Source organism: Dermacentor andersoni, chromosome 1, assembly GCF_023375885.2.
Source record: "Dermacentor andersoni chromosome 1, qqDerAnde1_hic_scaffold, whole genome shotgun sequence".
NCBI classification, from domain to species: Eukaryota; Metazoa; Arthropoda; class Arachnida; order Ixodida; family Ixodidae; genus Dermacentor; species Dermacentor andersoni.
This window is the reverse complement of record NC_092814.1, coordinates 142,576,833-142,596,075: the sequence shown is the minus strand read 5'-3', so window position 1 is coordinate 142,596,075 and position 19,243 is coordinate 142,576,833. Positions and strand designations below refer to the sequence as shown.

Genomic DNA, 19,243 nt, shown 5'->3' with positions numbered 1-19,243 from the left:
TCCACTGTGCACATATCTCCAAGCACGCCCAAGTGTGACATCGAGAAGTTCATGACCACGCACTTTGCATGGGTTAGCCATGATGACACTACCCCTGTGATCATCGTTGGAGACTTTAATGGGGACAATTCAAAGGCATACAAGATATGGTTTGCTCAGTTTGTGCTAGAAAAGTTTGGTTTGAAGTGCCACACCAATCAAAGTCACTCAACTCCTTAACAATGGTCGTGTATAGATTTAACTTTGACGAAGATTCTGTCTGAGGTTATAACCGAACCAATCAATGTAAATCACACTAATCGCAAAGCTATCGTCAGTGCCATTACCAAATGATGAAAAAAATACATTAACCCTTGTCTAACCCTGTGTGATGGGCTAGAGCTTTGGTGTCACAATGCCTGTAATGCCTGTAAATGCATGCCTCTGATATAAACTGGTTGTTGCAACCAAAAAATGCATACTTCCAGATGCAAAATTATTATCACGAGGGAGAGGGCCACTTGGACACAACTACTCTTGCTGCTGGTTCAGAAAAACATTTGAGGTAAAATTTCAGACATGAAGGGAGCCACATCTTGAACTGTCAACATGTCTATTTGTTAGTAAAATCTATATGGATGAATACATGACTTCCTGTGCTCCACTGCACTACGAAGAAATAGTATCATGTGGCCATCAAAGCTGAGTGATAGTAACCTGCACAGACTTTTCTTTAAATGGATAAACTGAACAATTTCATCTCTGGATTACAAAGCTTTATGCTTTTTGTAACAGTTTTTGCTGTGATGATGCATGGTTTCTAATGGATGAAAAAGCCAAGAACACCATCCCACATGTCACACATGGAAAATCGACAGCTACGCATACAAATCAAATGGTAAAAAAGTCCCACGCCGCATTTTAATTTTGCAGCTACATGGAATGTAACTCTCTCCATATTATTTCTAAATGCACCCACATGCAGAAATTCCTTTTTGACAGGCATGCACTGCACTGAACAAAGCTTGGCACAGATATGAGTGAGAATAATCTTTTTTAAACTGCACTCTGAACATTTTTAAAAAGTCCTGCAATGTACCAGCAAGGCAGAAGAGTCTGGATTCAATGAAGGAAATCTCCATGGCGCACTTGGCCAACATGACAAGGCTCAATGATGTCAAATAATCTCATTCGGGAATTTGCTTGGCATGGAAAGTTAACAAGCCTCCAGTATCAAATCAGCCTTGGCTTGAAGAGACATGCCCAACAATACCTTAAAGAGCTGATACGAGGTATGCCTCCACATTCTCTTTGTGACACTTTTGCAGCGGGTGGTGCACAACACAAAATTTTAGGTGAGCTGGTTGCACTTTTAATATTCAGATAAGGGGCCAATTAGCTTACAGACCATTACTGCTTCATATGGTGATCTCTACCAACTGCAGTTTCAAAATGTGCAACCCTTTTTCCTGATGCTGGTCCCAGGCTAAAACCGACCTCAAGCGAGCCACATCCTCAGTACAGAAAAGGGTGTCAATGCTTCCTTTAAACTCGTGCTGCGGCCTTCCCTCACAGGCTTTCATTACTGATTAAACAAAAAAAGTGACTGTGCTTGCCTGAACTAACATATTCACAAAGTGAAAGTCGTGCAGTAGTTTCCAAAGCTAAAAAAACTTTTACTGCATGACATGGCGGCGTTTTGTGCAGCGCGTGATTGGCTTTATGAAAAATACAGAGCCATTCACATGCTATGCAAAACACCGCCATGTACTATTATCAAATCGTCCAAGCCTGCTAGAACTACTCAAGCAAGACTGCAAGTCGGCCTAGTTGGAACAGATTCATCTTAAAACTTATTGTGCGCAAACAAACAGGGACGAAGAATAGAAGAAACACAAGGACGAGCGCTTTCTAACAACTGGTTTTATTTTTGAAGAACCACCTGCTTATATACCCACAGATCTGCGCGATCTAGTCAACAGAGCACGCCTATAGCGCATATAATACACACAGATCTGCGCGATCAAGTCAAGAGAGCACGTCTATAGTACATATAACACTTGTGATAAAAAACAAAGACGTGGACCAAAGCCACCGAGTCAACATAAAAACAGCAAGGGGCATGAAACAACCACTTACGATAAAATGCGTTAAAGATGTGATGATAGCAGTGAATTTTCTTTATCCAACAATGAAACCGATGGATGGGTGATGCATTTTTCTTTGTTTTTCAATCCAGTGTGCTTCCACAATTTCCCTCGCGGTTTGATTCCTATTCCTATACAAAATGTTGGTGCTACTAAGACGTTGTTGAATTCATGTCACCACATTGTAAAGATTGCATTTTTTGAGCAAGTTGATAGGTTGAGAAAGGCTGGGTACCCGCTCACTGTGATGCTGGCGTCATGCGCTAGACTAATGAAAAAACTTAAACAGTATAAAGGACAATGCAAAAAGAATCAAAGGCAGAAGGATGTAGCTTCCAAGATTTCAGTGATTCCGTATGTGCACGGCCTTTCACACAGACTTAAAAAGGTGGCTGGTAGTTACGCAGTAAAAGTGGTATTTTCGGCAAAAAACAAAATAGGTAGTGTGTGCTCTAAGGTTAAAAATAAGTTCGAAAGAAAGGGTGATGTAAAGAAAGAATGTAGTGTTAAACATCCGCGCAAGAACCAATTTGTTGATTGCGCGATGAACCTTGTTTATCAGATCCCTATGACGTGTGGTCATGTGTACGTAGGGCAGACTGTGAGATGCATTAACACGAGGTTAAGGGAACACTTGTCCAGTCTGAAAGGTTGCCCTAGTACGCATTTGGCAATGCATTGCCAAGAACATGATTGCTCCCCCTGTCTTAGTAGCACCAACATTTTGTATAGGAATAGGAATCAAACTGCGAGGGAAATTGTGGAAGCACACTGGATTGAAAAACAAAAAGAAAAATGCATCAGCCATCCATCGGTTTCATTGTTGGATAAAGAAAATTCACTGCTACCATCACATCTTTAACGCATTTTATCGTAAGTGGTTGTTTCTTGCCCCTTGCTGTTTTTATGTTGACCCGGTGGCTTTGGTCCACGTCTTTGTTTTTTACCACAAGTGTTATATGTACTATAGACGTGCTCTCTTGACTTGATCGCGCAGATCTGTGTGTATTATATGCGCTATAGGCGTGCTCTGTTGACTAGATCGCGCAGATCTGTGGGTATATAAGCAGGTGGTTCTTCAAAAATAAAACCAGTTAGAAAGCGCTCGTCCTTGTGTTTCTTCTATTCTTCGTCCCTGTTTGTTTGCGCACAATAAGTTTTAAGAACTACTCAGTTCTTATTTGAAAGCTAACTTTTTGTCATGGAATGACAGCAACTACATAAAAAGAAAGTGGAACTTGTATTGGATCCTGTTTAGCATCCCTTCTCAGTGACATTTTTTATGCTCATCATGATTGCACCTTGTTAAACAAACTTGATAACTACGTAATTTTCAAGGTATGTCATTACGTCAACAGTTTTTTGGTACTTGTTGATTGCGACAATGGAAAATTTCAGAAAATTTATTTCGACATTGTGGCTGTTTTTCGCGACTGCTTGCAGCTGCTAGAGCCAACATATGAATTGCCTGTTGATGACATTCTACGATTTCTTGACTTGAGGCTTTCTATGTCACCTACTCATGTTTGCTGGATGTATGAGCCAAGAAGTGGTAAACCACTTTTATCTTTCAAGTCGGCCCACTCGAAGTTAGCTAAGAGGGGCATCACCAACCTTTGCTTTACCGACGCCCTCAAGAGGTTCTGCCCCCCACAATGCATTGAAGCCTCGCACAACAGGTGGGGCATCTGGTAGACGCTGGCTACCGAAACCACTTGCTTTCTGCGGTGCCCTAGAAGTTGCTAAAGGTCGCCAATTGATGGGACAAGTCTAAAAAGCGTGATAGCTCAGTAAAGAGCCGGGTAGTCGTACTACACTATGTACACATTTCACACAAGCTAAAAAAGATTGGTCAGTGTGCCAGTGTGAGAGTGGTTTTTTCGGCACCTATGAAGCTGTAAAAACTGTGCAAGCAAGTTAACACACCTTGCACTAACATGTCTTTTTATTCTGTCAGGCACAGGTCACATTTCGTCCCATGTGCAGTAGGGGTCATTTATTCAATCCCACTGACATGTGGAAACAGATATGTCAGGTAGACCAGCAGATGTCTCAATGACAGGCTGCGTGAGCACCGAAATAATGTGCATAAGTGCGGTGCAGGGCCATCTCAGCATTCACTGCCGCGATTGTGGCTGCATCCCCCTTCTTGATCAGTGTGTTGGACTGGCAAGGCACAGGTCCCAGTTAACACATGAAATAATAGAAGCGAAGCTATTTGTAAGCTTGGTGACTGCTGCGTAAGCACCCCTTCTAACGCACTATCGCATGATTACTTGGTCGGGTGGAGGGGCAATTATGGGCACGTGCTGCAAGCAAATTGACTCGTCTTTGCTATTCTCGGTTTTATTTTTTAGATGCCTATGTGTATATACTGCTCTCCTCTAAAATAAAAATTAGTTGGAAGTCAGTGCTCTTTCTCTTCTGTATTTTTCCTAAAGTGATTCACGCACTGCACAAAACACCGCCATGTACTATTACCAACTTGCTTAAGCTTCCACCCTAGTACGCTGCAAGGCAAATTCCAACGTGTGTTTGTATGTTGTTTTTTTTTCTTACAGTATGAAGAAACAATGACCTTAACGCAAAACAGTGCACAATAAGGCCAGCAGGTAACTAAATGCCTTGGAACATAACATTTATGACCCATGATCTAAGTACCTTTACATTTGATTAAAAATTATACGCATTAAGGAATACATGAAACAATACTGCATGGATGAGGGCAACAATCTTCCGTCCATGGCAACAATAATGGTATCCTTCAGCACGTGAGTGTTACGATGATAACCAATGTTGTCTTACCCTCTGTATCGGGTGATTAACAACTCGGATTTGGCAATTTCTCGGTAATAATAATAATAATCAGCCTACGTTTATGCCCACTGCAGGACGAAGGCCTCTCCTTGTGATCTCCAATTAACCCTGTCCTGCGGCTACCAATTCCAACTTGTGCCTGCAAATTTTCTAATTTCATCACCCCACCTAGTTTCTACCGTCCTGGACTGTGCTTGCTTCTGTTGGCACCCATTCTGTAACTCTAATGGTCCACCAGTTATCCATCCTATGCATTACATGACCTACTCAGCTCCATTTTTCTCTCTTAATGTCAATTAGAATATTGCCTATTCCCGTTTGCTCTCTGATCCACGCCATTCTCTTCCTGTCTCTTAACGTTACTCCTAACATTTTTCGTTCCATCATTCTTTGCGTGGTCCTTAACTTGTTCTCGAGCTTCTTTGTCAACCTCCAAGTATTTGCTCCATATGTTAGCACAGAAAAAATGAACTAATTGTACACCTTTCTTTTCAATGATAATGGTAAGCTTCCAGTCAGGATCTGAGAATGTCTGCCAGATGCGCTCCAGCCCATTTTTATTCTTCTGTAAATTTCCTTCTCATGATCAGGGTCCCCTGTGAGTAATAGACCTAGGTAAGAGTACTCCTTCACAGGCTCTTGAGGCTGGCTGGCGATCCTGAGCTGGTGTTCCCTTGTCAGGCTATTGAACATTATCTTTGTCTTCTGCATATTAATCTTCAACCCCACTCTTACACTTTCTCTGTTTAGGTTCTCAATCATTTGTTGCAGTTTGTCCCCAGTGTTGCTGAACAGGACAATGTCAAAAAGTTTTATAACTGCGTGAACATACGACCACTGAGAAAGCACACAGTTCGCGTCGTTCGCGCAGTTATAAAATTGTTTGCTGATACGCACCAACTCGCCCAACATCAAGTTCTTCTAAGGACGATGTCATCTGCAAATCAAAGGTTGCAGAGATATTTGCCGTTGATCCTCACTCCTAAGCCTTCCCAGTTTAATAGCTTGAATACTTCTCCCAAGCATGCAGTGAAATAATAATAAACATCATAAACCTCAGGCCATCCTTCAGCTCATGGGAGCTCTACCAAAAAATCTTATCATAGTGGGAAAATCGCATCATACTCTTTACAGCCTCTCGTTTTCAGGCCAATGTCAATTTCACAAGCCGTGGAATGCGTCCGACGCCATATGAAAACACTAACACTGACTTCTGGTATGCATGACAATATGCTTAAACTTTTTGCAAACTGCGTGATGCGGGCATTTTATTTGCATTTTGACGCCATTAGTCAGGATCCAAATTGATATTGGGGCTTGAGCCTTTGTGCATGGAATGCTGCCCTTTACAACTGTTATATAATACTGCTCAAACATCAAACGCACATTTATTACGTAAATGACTCCAGTACTTCTTTTGGCAAGGTTCTGACTAGTGTTGTAGAAGTCGCGGGGCGCTTTTTGGGTTGCTGGGTATACGCCGAACAAACTTTCTCGTGCCTGCGGCGCTTGTACTGACTCAGTCATGCCGGATTATACCTATTTCGCGCCTTACGGCGCTCTACCTTCAATATAACATCACTGATTTTTCCGAGGGAGCAGTAGAGTCCGTAGTAGAGACCGGGCCTGCTCTCCTTGAGGGGCATCTGCGTTCGTGCCAGGCTTTTCGTATGCTGCTTTCTGTCATTTTTTTTAAAGCATTTTTAATGATCCGCTTTGAGTTAAAAAACGTCCTTCTGCAAAAACATGTGCAAAAATGAGTAGGCGTGAGCCACAGAGTTAGCGAAACGGATTGAAGCAAAGCAGATACGTGCGACATACCTTTCGACACAGCGTTATTATAATCTCAGGTGTTTTCCTGAGGCCTCATGTACCCTGCTGGAGCAGTACTTGTAAAGACTTCAATATATCGTCGCGACGAGAAAAGCACCCAGCAACTAAAAAAGCAACCCGCCACTTCTACAACACCACTCAGAACCATGCCCTTTTTTAAATGTGGTGCGTCAAATCTGTCTCTTGTGCAAGACATGTAATTTCTAACACTCTACCAAAATCTCCATCCACAAGAATTCGCTGCTCGTCATTCGTGTCATGATTAAAACAACGTACGCGATGAAACAGATGAACTCACGCAGGCACTACTGTCAGCCGAGGGTCAAATTAAGGTGCAAACGAGGCGCCCACCGACGAAATGGTAGCTTCTACATTACCGAGGAATGTACAGAACGCAGGAGCGGACGTGCTGTCGCCTCCGAGCTAAATGGCCTCTGCCGTTTCTCTTTAAACGCAGCGAAGAGCCAGCGCGTATCCTGCATTTCCGTGACACAAGCTTTCTCTTCGCGATAGTACGACCTCCCAAAGCCAGCGTATACAAAATCTCAATGTTCCCACATGGCACGTCACACTTTCCGAAGAATTGCACAAAAAGGCAACTAAGAGCATCTCCACGGCGCAGATTATCTCCGTCTCTTGGGCTTCACATTTCCATCAGTTGTCAAGGCCACAAGTGGGAGCTCCTCTTTCTTTAAGACGTGGCTGTATTCGTGCAGAAAAGCAGTCGTAACTATACTTACACGCGCACACTGCACAAATAATGAAGACAGTACGTTTGGAGGCGACTACACGCACAATTTGGCAGTACACTCTCACAGCACTTGAGTTTTAGTAGAGACAAAACGATAGAAAAGCGGCAGCGGGAGGACTACGCTGTCGCACACCGCCACAGTGCCGGCGCTCGCTCCTACTCGGCTGTGGGATGGGCCGCCGCTGCGATTGATTTTCATGGCAACCGCGCTGCTAGGGAACTGCGGCATCGCGCGAGAGTGCGGTATACTGCCAAGCGATGGCGCTCGTTTCGTTATCGGTACAATGAGTGGGAAAAAAATTTGGCTGGGCGTTCCGTATTTGTGGACCGGAAATAATTGCACAGAGAAGAATAGTTAGCGGAATGCATAAACACTGATATTAAGGGTTTCGGGAATGGTGCTGAAATTCGCCGAACGACAGAAAGCATACCGAGAGCACAGGCAGGCAAAGAAGGCGCAGTTACCGCAGGATGAAGTAGCCAGTAAATGGGAAATATACCGGGAGAAAAAAGTCTATGGTTCAAATACTGGTGCAAGCAAAAATAAAAGATGAAAGTGAACGTTGGTTGTCAGAAATACGCGAGAAAAAGAAGGCCGCACTAAGAATATTTTGGAACCACATAAAATTATCAGGCAGGAAGTCAACAACAATACAACAACATATCCTAGACGAAGATGAAAGCAGACTGGAAGGAGAAGCGGCAATAAATTACATCCGAAAAATAATAGCCGAATCTTTCCAAGGCAATGACGAGGTTGTATTAGAAGAAAAAAAGTGCATGAAAGAGACCCAGGTGGAAAAAGAGCTGGTGCTGACAAATTTCAACTGGAAGAAAGCCGAAGAAAAAATTCCTAAGCGCACAGCCACAGGGCTAGACGATCGAGGTTCCCGTTATAGTTTGATTGATGAACATAGGACCAAAAAGTAAGGAAGCTCTGGTGAAAACAGTGGAAAAAACTTTAAAAGATAGACGAATACCAGACAGCTGGCGACAAAGTAGAATGAATTTAATTTATAAAAGTAAGGGGGGCGGGGGAAAGATAGAATTCACTCGTATAGACCGTTGACCATTACATCGGTAATATACAGGCTAGCAATGCAGGCAGTCAAATTAAAGCTGCAAGCATGGACAGAGAATAATGGCATTTTGGGAGAACTTCAGAATGGCTTCAGAATAGGTAGGCGTTTAGATGATAACTTATTTGTTCTTACTCAGCGTATTGAAATATCAAAAGTAGAAAAGAGACCGTTATATGTGGCCTTTTTAGACATTACAGGAGCCTATGACAACGTAAACCGCATCATTTTGTGGGATATACTGGAAAGGGAAGGCTTAGGTGACGATCGATTGTCTACAGCTTTTGAGAGATTTACCTAGAAAATACCGTTTGCGTTGAATGGAAAGGGATGAGGAGCGAGGAGAAAGTTCATATTAAAAAGGGACTGAGGCAGGGGTGCCCTTTATCCCCACTGCTGTTTATGATGTACATGGTGAGGATGGAGAGGGGGCTAGAAGGATATATATATCCCATTGGACCACAGATCTCCAGTGAATGTCCAAAGTACTTCCTACAAAGGATATTTTGACGTCCGTCGGACATCCCTAGAAGTCCCAATGATGTACTACGGATGTCCATAGGATCGTCCGACGCAAGAGAATTGCACATCCAACGAACGTCCACCGTACATCAAAATCGAATGTTCAGACGTCCACAGGACCTTTGAAGATAACCCACTAAAGCACCAACGTCCTACAGATGTCCAGCAGAGATCCAAAACGGGACACTCGAACGTCCCTGGGATTGTCGTTCATAGAAACGTCCCACGAACGTCATAATGGGATATTCGGACGTCCAAGTGATGTTTAAATACGGATTATTCTTATTGCATAATCCCGAGTACATCCTAAGGACATTTTTGTCAGGATGTAGGACGCTTCTGGGACATTTTACCAATCGTCCAAAGGACGCTTGCTGGACATTTGGTTGTGGATTCAGGATATCCACAGGGCGTCCATATTGATTATAAATTACCATAATTGGGACGTTCCTCAGAATAGGCCCTACAGTGCAGCAAGCCTGCTGCAATTTACATATCATTAACAAAGTAAGCTTGGCCTGGTTTTGTGATATGGCTTGTGGGCAATGATGAAAAGGAACTGCATGGCTCTTCAAGATCCATCCAAGCGGCCCAATAAAGCGACCAAATATTTTTGTCATGCAAAAGCTGAAATACCAGGAGACCGGCCAGGAATACAGTCCACCGCATCCCAAAGCACGTTAAATGAAGGCTGCAGTGCAGCTAAGCATTGTGCACATGGTTCCCTGCTACGCTAAGCAAATACATTACATACAACTTGATAAGAATGCATTAATTCAAAACATATAGACATGCAAGCTATACTTTCTTGTGCTAACAGGAACGAAGCTACAAAACTAAGTCTTGCAGCTGCTGAATCATTTGACAATCTCATTAAAAGTACAGCATTTATTATTTCAATAAAACAGTCGCAGGAAGATCACTAGTTCAACTCTGAAATGCACTCAGCAGTTTTCAGTAAAGCCCATCAATGCAAACAAATAAAACTCAATAATTTCATCATACAAGCTCAGCCATTAGGAGTTATTTATACCGCACCATGGTTAGTAAAAGTGGACATAAATCAGACTGTTCACAAATGCACTTTGGGTAGCAAGAAAATTTAAGAATTCGCAGTGGGGCCACTACGGAACTTATCACGAGGCTTGCTGTGGGCTCACTTCCGTGGTCACAGGCACATCAATGCAAAATTTGCTGAAAAGTTCAGATATGTTAGCCACTTTAAGTTGCCAGAGCCTTTCCCTAGGCCATATTCAGTAGATACATACACGAACACGAATTGCTAAAGATGTCGCTACTACATTAGGCATTAACAAAATTACTTGAGACTAGTTCAGTGGTCGTATAGAGACACAAACAGCTGCTGTATGATCATGCATTTATAGAGCAAATGCGCTATGCATCCATAACAAGTTCTGGTAAAGGTCACCAGAGCAACATCGACACTTTCGTGTAGTGACGAGACCATTTCAGTTGAGTTAATAATTTGCAGATGCACCTCGGCCAGTAAACGAACTTTAAAAGCCCTCTGCAAGGGTAGGGGGGTATGAAGCAAGTTAGGAGGGCTACTGTGGGCTGGCTCACTTCAACGGTCGCAGGCACATAAATGGAATATTTGCTGGAAAGTTCAGAGGTGTCTTAGCCATGAAGCAAGCTACTCCAGACTTTATGCAGGCCTGTATCAGTGGTCGCACACAGTAAAAGTATTAAATATTTTATGGACACACTGGGCATTAAAAAAATTACTAAAGGATCACTTAAGCAGTTCCAAACACGAACATTACTGGCGAGTTCACAGATACAAAAGCAGTTACAAGACACTTGCTTCAACACAATACCAAACTGATTTCACAGGTACTAGAAGACAAGACACTTGGTGTACTTAAGTGGTCAGAAACACAAATTCACCGTATGTGTTCAAGGCTTGAAGGCCTCTAAGCAAGTAAACAGAAGCTGAATGTGACCTTTCCGTGGTCACAGCCAAATATTGCTGAAGTTGTCACAGGTACCTTGGCGACTACACAATTAACTAAAAGATTGCAGCATGCTCGCTTCAGCAGTCATAGACCGAAAAATGCATTATATGAGTTCACCCGTAGCAAAAGCTAACAGAGGATTTGTGTGGGCTTGCTTCAGCGGCCACACACAAACACAATTTCATCCTAAAAATTCATGGGTATCAGACAGCCTCTATGGAAGTTACCAGAGGCACAGCGTGGCTGTTCTTCCATGGCAGCAAATACAAATACTTCTGAAAAGATCACAGGTATCTTGGCGACCAAACATTTTACTAAGGCTCACTGCAGGCTGGCGCAGTGGTCGAAGACAACTACATTGCAGTTCACGTGTACTAAGAAATTTAGTGGGGTATTTCTGTGGACTTGCTTTAACAGTCACAGAGACAAAAATCAACCCAGACTTCACAGATACATCGGCCCATAAGGAAGTCGCCACACGCTGGGTGAAGCCTTTTGTCCACAGTTTCAGATGCAGAACAGAAGAGATCATGGGTACGCTACACAATTTACTAGTCATCCTGAAGGATCGGTTCCAGTGGTCGCAAGCAGGAAAATACACTGTTGAGATCAGAGGTACTAAGTTAGCATATTTTTGTGGGCTTGTTTCTGTGCTGATCATCAACAAAGAATGATGTCGACCCAAAGTGACACCAGGCTGATGGCAGGAACACAGCATGGCTGTAAAGTATGCAATAAAAACGTGTTAGAAATGTGTACGAAAATTGCTATCCACTATTTGCATGTTAACAACCTGCACGTTCTGACAGCCACTTTGCTTCCTTGTGGCTTAATAGAAACTCGTTGAGCTAACAGTTATCAGATAAGACGTAATGATTTCAACTCTGTACAAAGATAAAACAAGTTCTCCTAGTATCTACGTCAGCATAGCTATGTCAAGCAAGCTGACAACAGTAAATAATGTCGCAGTTTAGTCCGAAAAGCGAAGCAGCGATTAGGACAGCAAATTACCAGACGGCTTTAATTAAGCAGCTGTACGTGTTATCGCCACTGTAAATTACAGTAAACCTTCGCTTCCTTGTTAAATTAACAAACGGTGTCGTGCGCAAAACCAAACATGAACACATCTCCCTGACGGTAAACACGCTGTGTGAACGCTGGCGTGATGAAGCGGGGCAGCAGCGACAAGCGATCGCTCCTTGCTGCTTCCAGCCGCAATGCGTTTCCAGAGCCAAGTTTACGCGACCTTCTGCGCGGGAACAGCTCCTACGGAGTCACTACCCACCGCGGCGCACGTCCGCGTCAGCGGAATTTCCCCAGGAGTGTCCCTACAATTTCTATGGCAATGATAAAAAAAAAAAAAAAATTAGGCGAGTGTCGGCTATATAACTCCAGTAAATATACAATGACAGTATGGGGATGCAACAGTCTCGTAATCTTGTCCAGCGCGTCGCGCACACGTCAGCGCATACGCTGGCCCAAATGACAGCAAATGCGAGAAGGAAAGTGAAGCAGCACGGTTGGTCAACCGCCCTGTGTGCGAGGTGCTGCCATTGAAATACAAATTCCTACAATATATATATATATATATATATACATATATATATATATATATATATATATATATATATATATATATATATATATATATATATATATATATATATATATAGTTCCATTATTCGGAACTTCCGTGATTGTATTGGTCTTGCAAACGCAATTAAGCAATGAAAACTCCTTAAGCGACACGGTAAATCACCTGACAGAAATTTAATTAACAGTCAAAAGAGACAAACGTTCACCATTACTAAAAAAATAAATTACTGGGTTTTACGTGTCAAAGCCACGATCTGATTATGAAGCATGCCATAGTGGGGGACTCCGGAATAATTTGGACCACCTGGGGTTCTTAACGTGCACCTAAATCTAAGTACACGGGTGCTTTTGCATTTCGCCCTCATCAAAATGCGGGCGCCGTGGCCAGGACTCCATTACTAAAAATACGATAACGTGCGAATTCGGAGCAATAGTCTAATAGGCGTAAACGTTTCGATCGTTACAGACATCTGAGACGTAAGCTTGATCCACCAACGTACTAGCATGCACCTGAGAACGTGTAAATAAGCAGCAGTTCACAAGATGTCGCCCAAAATTTCGTTATTCCCAGAAACGAACGTGTACGGCATTCTATGACAGAAACGCGTAGGAAAATTCAGCAGCGCGGCCGGCCAACAATCACGTGCAACAAGTGCTGCGATCGCGATACAAATGCCCACAAATGTTTACTTATTTCAACCGCACGCCGTTTTACGATCGCTCTCGCAGTCGCGGTTACGCAAAGAAAACTCAAACGGCAGACGAAGCTCAAGCGACGCGGTTAATCAGTGAGGGCGGGCGCGTGACGCAAATTTAGCAGGCAATGAAGATCGACAAACGTTCCCCATTAATAATACGAAACAATATGACTACGTGCGAACGAGCTATAGTATAAGTAGCGTAAATGTGTCGATCGTTACAAGAAGCTCATAATATCATGCATCCGACGGCATGCATATTGGCCGCAGCCTAACAAGTCGCCCAAAAGTTTCGTTATTTCGAAAAATGTGCATGTCACTGTTTGGCACGTGTGTATATATATATGCTGTACGTAATGGTTAATTGGCCGGCCGCACTCCTGAACTTTACCACCCTTGTTTTTACCACTGGTATACCAGCGGTAAAGACAAGCGTGGTAAAGTTCAGCAGTGCGGCCGGCCAGTTAGCCATCACGAACATGCTGCAAGTGCTCCGATCGTGATACAGACGCTTACATCTGTATTCCACGCCCCAAGTTCACGTACAAACCTGCACGGTTAGTCCTTAATTCTAAGGTCAGCGACAAGCTGTCCCATCATCCTTCAAAACCACGATTTCCACTTATTGTATAGAATCCCACCACTCTTTGTAACGCCCTACGTCACATTCAGAATATTGAAATAAGTAAATTCAGTTAATCCATCCTGGGCCTTAGTGTTGGCCTTAAATATAGTTTTTTTCCTTCCTTCCTTACGCAGTTTTTACGATTGCTATCGCGATCGTTAAGCAAACAAAACAGCAATGGCAGACGAAGCTTAAGTGACACGGTTACTCACTACGACTGTGTGATGGAGTCAAGTCTCACAAGCTCTTATTAGCGGCGAGAATTTGTTGTGGTGCCCTCTCACGAGTGACGTCACGGCCAGGACGCCGCTCGCTCCGGCTCGCTCGACTGCCGCGCGCGCTCGTTTTCTTGGTGCGTGCTTGGGGCATTGGCGGCTTGAGCCGTACTTACAGAAGGTTATTTCAGATTATTTCTGTTGCCATGCATGGACCGCAGTTTCTTCTTTGAAACCGCGTGAGTCATGAAAATTTGCGACTTGGATATCGCAAGCTATGTAGCGCCGAAGGGGTCTATACTGGTCTTGAAATGCATATATGCACCCTGCCTGTTCATAAATGTTACTTAAAAATAACGTCTGCAAGTTCAACCCGCGAAGTTATTTATGATGCACCTCTAAACACTTAACATTCCCTTATTACTTAAGTATGAGAGACGTAGTATTTTACATGGAATACCTTGATATTTGGTGTCAACATTATAAATACGCGTTAGAAGGACATTGCCCAGCGAAGCTTTCATCATAATTCTTATCACTCTGGTGAGTTGTTTTAATCAAATGTGGCAACTGTATTAAGGCCTAAATGGAAGAGATAGGCGCGCATCTTTTGTGAAAAGGTTTGGTACTACTTTCACCGTTCTCTGAAATAAGCACCCAGAAACGCATTGGCTGTTAACACGACGGCGCATCGTGTATAGTATGTATATACTTCACGAATACCTTAACAGCAACCACATGAAAAAAAATTTCGTGTTTAAGTTCGAGAAGCAATCAAATGCAAGCGATGAAATGTGTCATAGTGACCCTCAGTAGCTTTTATCGACGATATGGCACACCCCTCCCGCAACGGAAGACTCGTTATGGCGAGGCGCGCATTGTTCGCGAAACCCAGCAGTTCACTACAACTTCGAATTGAAACCATGAAGTAGCTCTTTACAGCTCCACTTACAATGTCTGTAGCATACTCGAAGCACTACAGCGCAGCTAAGGCTGCATTGAAATGGAAAATGCAAACACATTCTGCCTCAACATGTCTCGATCCTGCGTTGTTTAAAGGGACACTAAAGTGAAAAATGATTTCTTCTGCATCAGTAAATTACCGTTCTACAACACCAAAAACACCACTCTTGCAACGATAAGACGTTTGGAAAGCCAGAAAAAGCGCAAAAACGAAATACGGGTGGCGACGCCTACTTAAGTTCCCGCATCTGGGGGCTGTGACGTCTTGGATTTTGATGGCATCTTCTAGGGCCTACTAATTATATATAGCGGTACAGATTGACTACATTGTGTTCTAAAGGAACCAAATATTAAACATGGCAAGTTTCGGGAACCTTTATTCAGCCAACGCGGCCCAAATGCGAAAACATACTTTGGAATCCCTGACGTCACGCTGACGTACCGGCGCTGGGGTTTCGGCGCGAAATTCAAATACTGATACTTAGACCTTCATTTTCTCATCTAATAATCAAACAATTTTTTTTAAATGACTGCCTGCAGGGTTCTCAAACAATGCTTCATTAGTCTGAACTGATTTATTGTTTCGCTTTAGTGTTCCTTTAATTACACAGACTGAAAACTATTTGCTTCGTCAGTGCATAAAATAAAACCTCGCGTACCCGCCTCTTAAAGAAGACAGCACAAATCTCCCACGAACACTTGACCTCAACTAGGGAACAATGATATATTAAATATGTGCAACACTACTAATGAATGGGCCTTCGGCTTCTTGCTGGCTGCAGCGAACCGGTCCACAACGCATATTTCATTCAAATATTTGACCGGAGCAGCCTGTGTCAGTTCTCCAAACAGATTCGTCATGTCTGTTTCTCAAGCAAGAAGCACCAGTAAATTGCTCAAGTGAGTTGAACGTGTAGCACGGGAAGGGAATAAATATTGGCACATTCCTTTCTGTGTGCTGCAAACAGCTGTAAACCTCAATCAGCTTTGCTTCAAGTTACCGCCACTTAAATTTAACCGGTGAAGAACGGCCTAATTTTGAGAACCAGTTAAAAACGCAAGTAGTGCTGGCCGAATCTAAACTGCAGTGGTAGTTAAGTCCTCGTGTTACTGCCAAGGGTTTCTGTGAAGAAAGAGAAAAATTCGATATTATACCATGAACTAGTCGTCGTGAGCAAACATGTTTTAGCGGGTTAAAATCAAGATGAATGTTGTAGAAGTCATACATAGTCAGCGTTTAATTGTGACATGAATATTGCATCATGGTGGGTGTGGAATCTTAACTAGATTCTTACGTGCTGTGCTTTTGCGTCTATGTTTTTATTATTCACGTGAGCTACCACTGGAAAGTGTAGATCCGCGCATGAAAAACCCGTAATGGGCTGGTCTGAGCTCCCTCGGGTGGCACTATAGCGTTGCCTTCGAGAAAAGTATTGTAGTCTAGGAAATAAGCTCCTTGATTACATTTTCGCGAACGAAGACATCGTAAAATATATATTTGAGAGGCCCGCCATAAGTATACAAGCATTTGGAACGAGAGCGAACAAACGGAAACACTGCAGAAGGCGTCCGGACACAGCCCGAAATGCAGCAGACGACAGGCGCGAGTCCGTGCCCTGACGTCACGCGAGCGGCGCTCGCAGCGCCTCTCTAGGTCGTTCTCGGGGCTAATAGACGTCAGACTCTGACGTTTTGCAAGACGCGTAGCGCCACCTGCCGGTGCGAAGCGGCAGTAATGAGTAGTGCGAAGCCCGACTCCCTTGCTAAGTTGCCTATGTGGCTAGCAGCTGCGAAACAACGATTTAACTAGATTTTGGTCCATATTGCGAGCATTTTGCGCATTTAACACCCAGACATAGAGCTATGAATTTCTCCGCTAGTCGGACGCGCCGCCGAACTGGCATAAAGCGCTTGCTGGCTCATTCGTCAGACTGATGGCGAAAACGACGGCAACCTCGATAGCTCCGCGCGCTACAAAGAAACGCCGCAATCGACGCTACTGTTGTGTTGTAAATTGCCATGAACGTGAAGGACTCAATAACAACGTTCAGTTTTACCGATTTCCATCACGATCGTAGAAGGGGAAAGGCGAGAGCGCTGGATACGGGCCGTTCAACGTGTTGGGTAATCGAATTACTTGCGTTCCTCACAACATAGCGTCTCGCATGAGAAAGTGTGATAATGTTGTTCTGAAGCATAACTGCGAGTCGGCCTAGTTGGAACAGATTCATCTTAAAACTTTTTGTGCGCAAACAAACAGGGACGAAGAATAGGGGCAACACAAGGACGAGCGCTTTCTAACAACTGGTTTTATTTTTGAAGAACCACCTGCTTAAATACCCACGGATCTGCGCGATCTAGTCAACAGAGCGCGCCTATAGCGCATATGATACCCGCAGATCTGCTCGATCAAGTCAAGAGAGCCTGTCAATAGTACATATAACACTTGTGATAAAAAGACGTGGACAAAAGCCACCCGGTCAACATAAAAACAGCAAGGTGCAAAAAACAACCACTTACACAAACTGCGTTAAATATGTGATGATAAAAAAACCAGTTGTTAGAAAGCGCTCGTCCTTGTATTGCCCCTATTCTTCGTCCCTGTTTGTTTGCGCACAAAAAGTTTTAAGATGAATCTGTTCCAACTAGGCCGACTCGCAGTTATGCTTCAGTTCATTTCTAGTTCTTCCGGCCCTCTTTCTACTTGTCCGAACTATAGCTTAAACAAGCCAGCGAGGTAATGAGCAGCTGTTCCGGCATTCTACCTGTCGCTTTGTGACGTTTCCTCCCGATATGCTTGTGCAGTTTCGGTCGTTCATTTCAACTTCTCCATTTATCGTCTGCATTGGAAGTTTGATTCTGAGTGCATCAACTTCACATTGCTGGCTGACATGTCTTTTCGGAAGAGCGTGCGCTGAAGACAGCCGTGGTAGAGACTTAATATTCCGCGATATGATCACGCAGTACGTGTTGGACTATGTGTGTTGGTCCCACATATGGCCAGTATTGGACATCCCGTTGAAAACATCCTTCGGACATCCATAGGATTAAAGTTTAGGAATTTTGTTTAGATGCCAGAAGTTCAATCGTGTGGTTGTCTGAGGGATGTCTTAAATAGAACATCCCGAAATTAATGTCCAGATGTTATCCACTGGACGTCCTGACCGGTACTTGGACGTTCGGATCTAATCTGGATGTCCAGAGGATATTCGTGGTCCAATGGACATATCGGGTTTAATCTCATACAAACAGGCGGGTACAGTAGTAGAGCAGCAGCTTCCAGGTTTATTTTATGCGGACGTCACTGTGTTGCTAGCTAACAAGCAAAGTGGTTTGCAACGTCTGACTAATATCTGTGGACAAGAAGGCTAGAATTGAGGTTTGGAATTTAGTGTTGGAAAATCCGGTGTTATGGTATTCAATGAAAACAGTGAACAGACAGTGGCAATACAAGGCCAGGAAATACCTCGGGTAAGAGAATATAAATACCTTGGTATATGGATAAACGGAGGCAATAGATATGTGGAAACACAGGAAAAAACAATAACAGTAGAGGGGAAGAGAAATGCAACCGTAATGAAGCACAGATCGCTATGGGGATACAATAGGTAAGGGTGCTCCGGGGTAATTGGAAAGGTGTAATGGTTCCAGGACTTACTTTCGGAAATGCGGTTGTTTGCTTGAAATCAGAGGTATAATCAGGACTCGATGGGAACCAAAGGTCAGTGGGACGCCTCGCATTGGGTGCTCACGGGAAGACTACAAATGAAGCTGTGCAGTATGATATGGGCTGGACTAGTTTTGAAGTGAGGGAAGCTCACAGTAAAATTGATTATGAAGAAAGGCTGAGGAATATGAAAGAAAGGAAATGGGCTGGGTGAGTGTCGAGGTATCTGTACAGGAAAAACATTGATTCTCAGTGGAGGAAAGGAACTAGGAAGCTTACCAGCAAGTATGCGGCCTGTAGGGTGGGTAACACAGCAACAAAAAATGTCAAGCGGAAAGTCAGAGAGGCTTAAATAATCGCATGGGTGGCGGCAAT

At 43.5% G+C, this 19,243-nt stretch overlaps 1 protein-coding gene across 7 annotated transcripts in view; it reads right to left on the bottom strand.

Moving 5' to 3' along the window:
- Positions 1–7,729, bottom strand: part of PH4alphaEFB (prolyl 4-hydroxylase subunit alpha-1) — a 118,178-nt gene extending 110,449 nt beyond the window's left edge. For 4 of the 7 annotated variants that reach the window (XR_008608770.2, XM_055062107.2, XM_055062106.2 and 1 more), the window contains exon 1: positions 7,517–7,729. The gene's annotated coding sequence lies outside the window, so the exon portion shown is untranslated. Of the gene's footprint in view, positions 1–7,074 lie in introns of all 7 variants that reach the window. The other 3 variants (XM_050192050.3, XM_050192052.3, XM_050192051.3) reach the window with 2 other exon arrangements.
- Between the last annotated feature and the right edge of the window lie 11,514 nt (positions 7,730–19,243).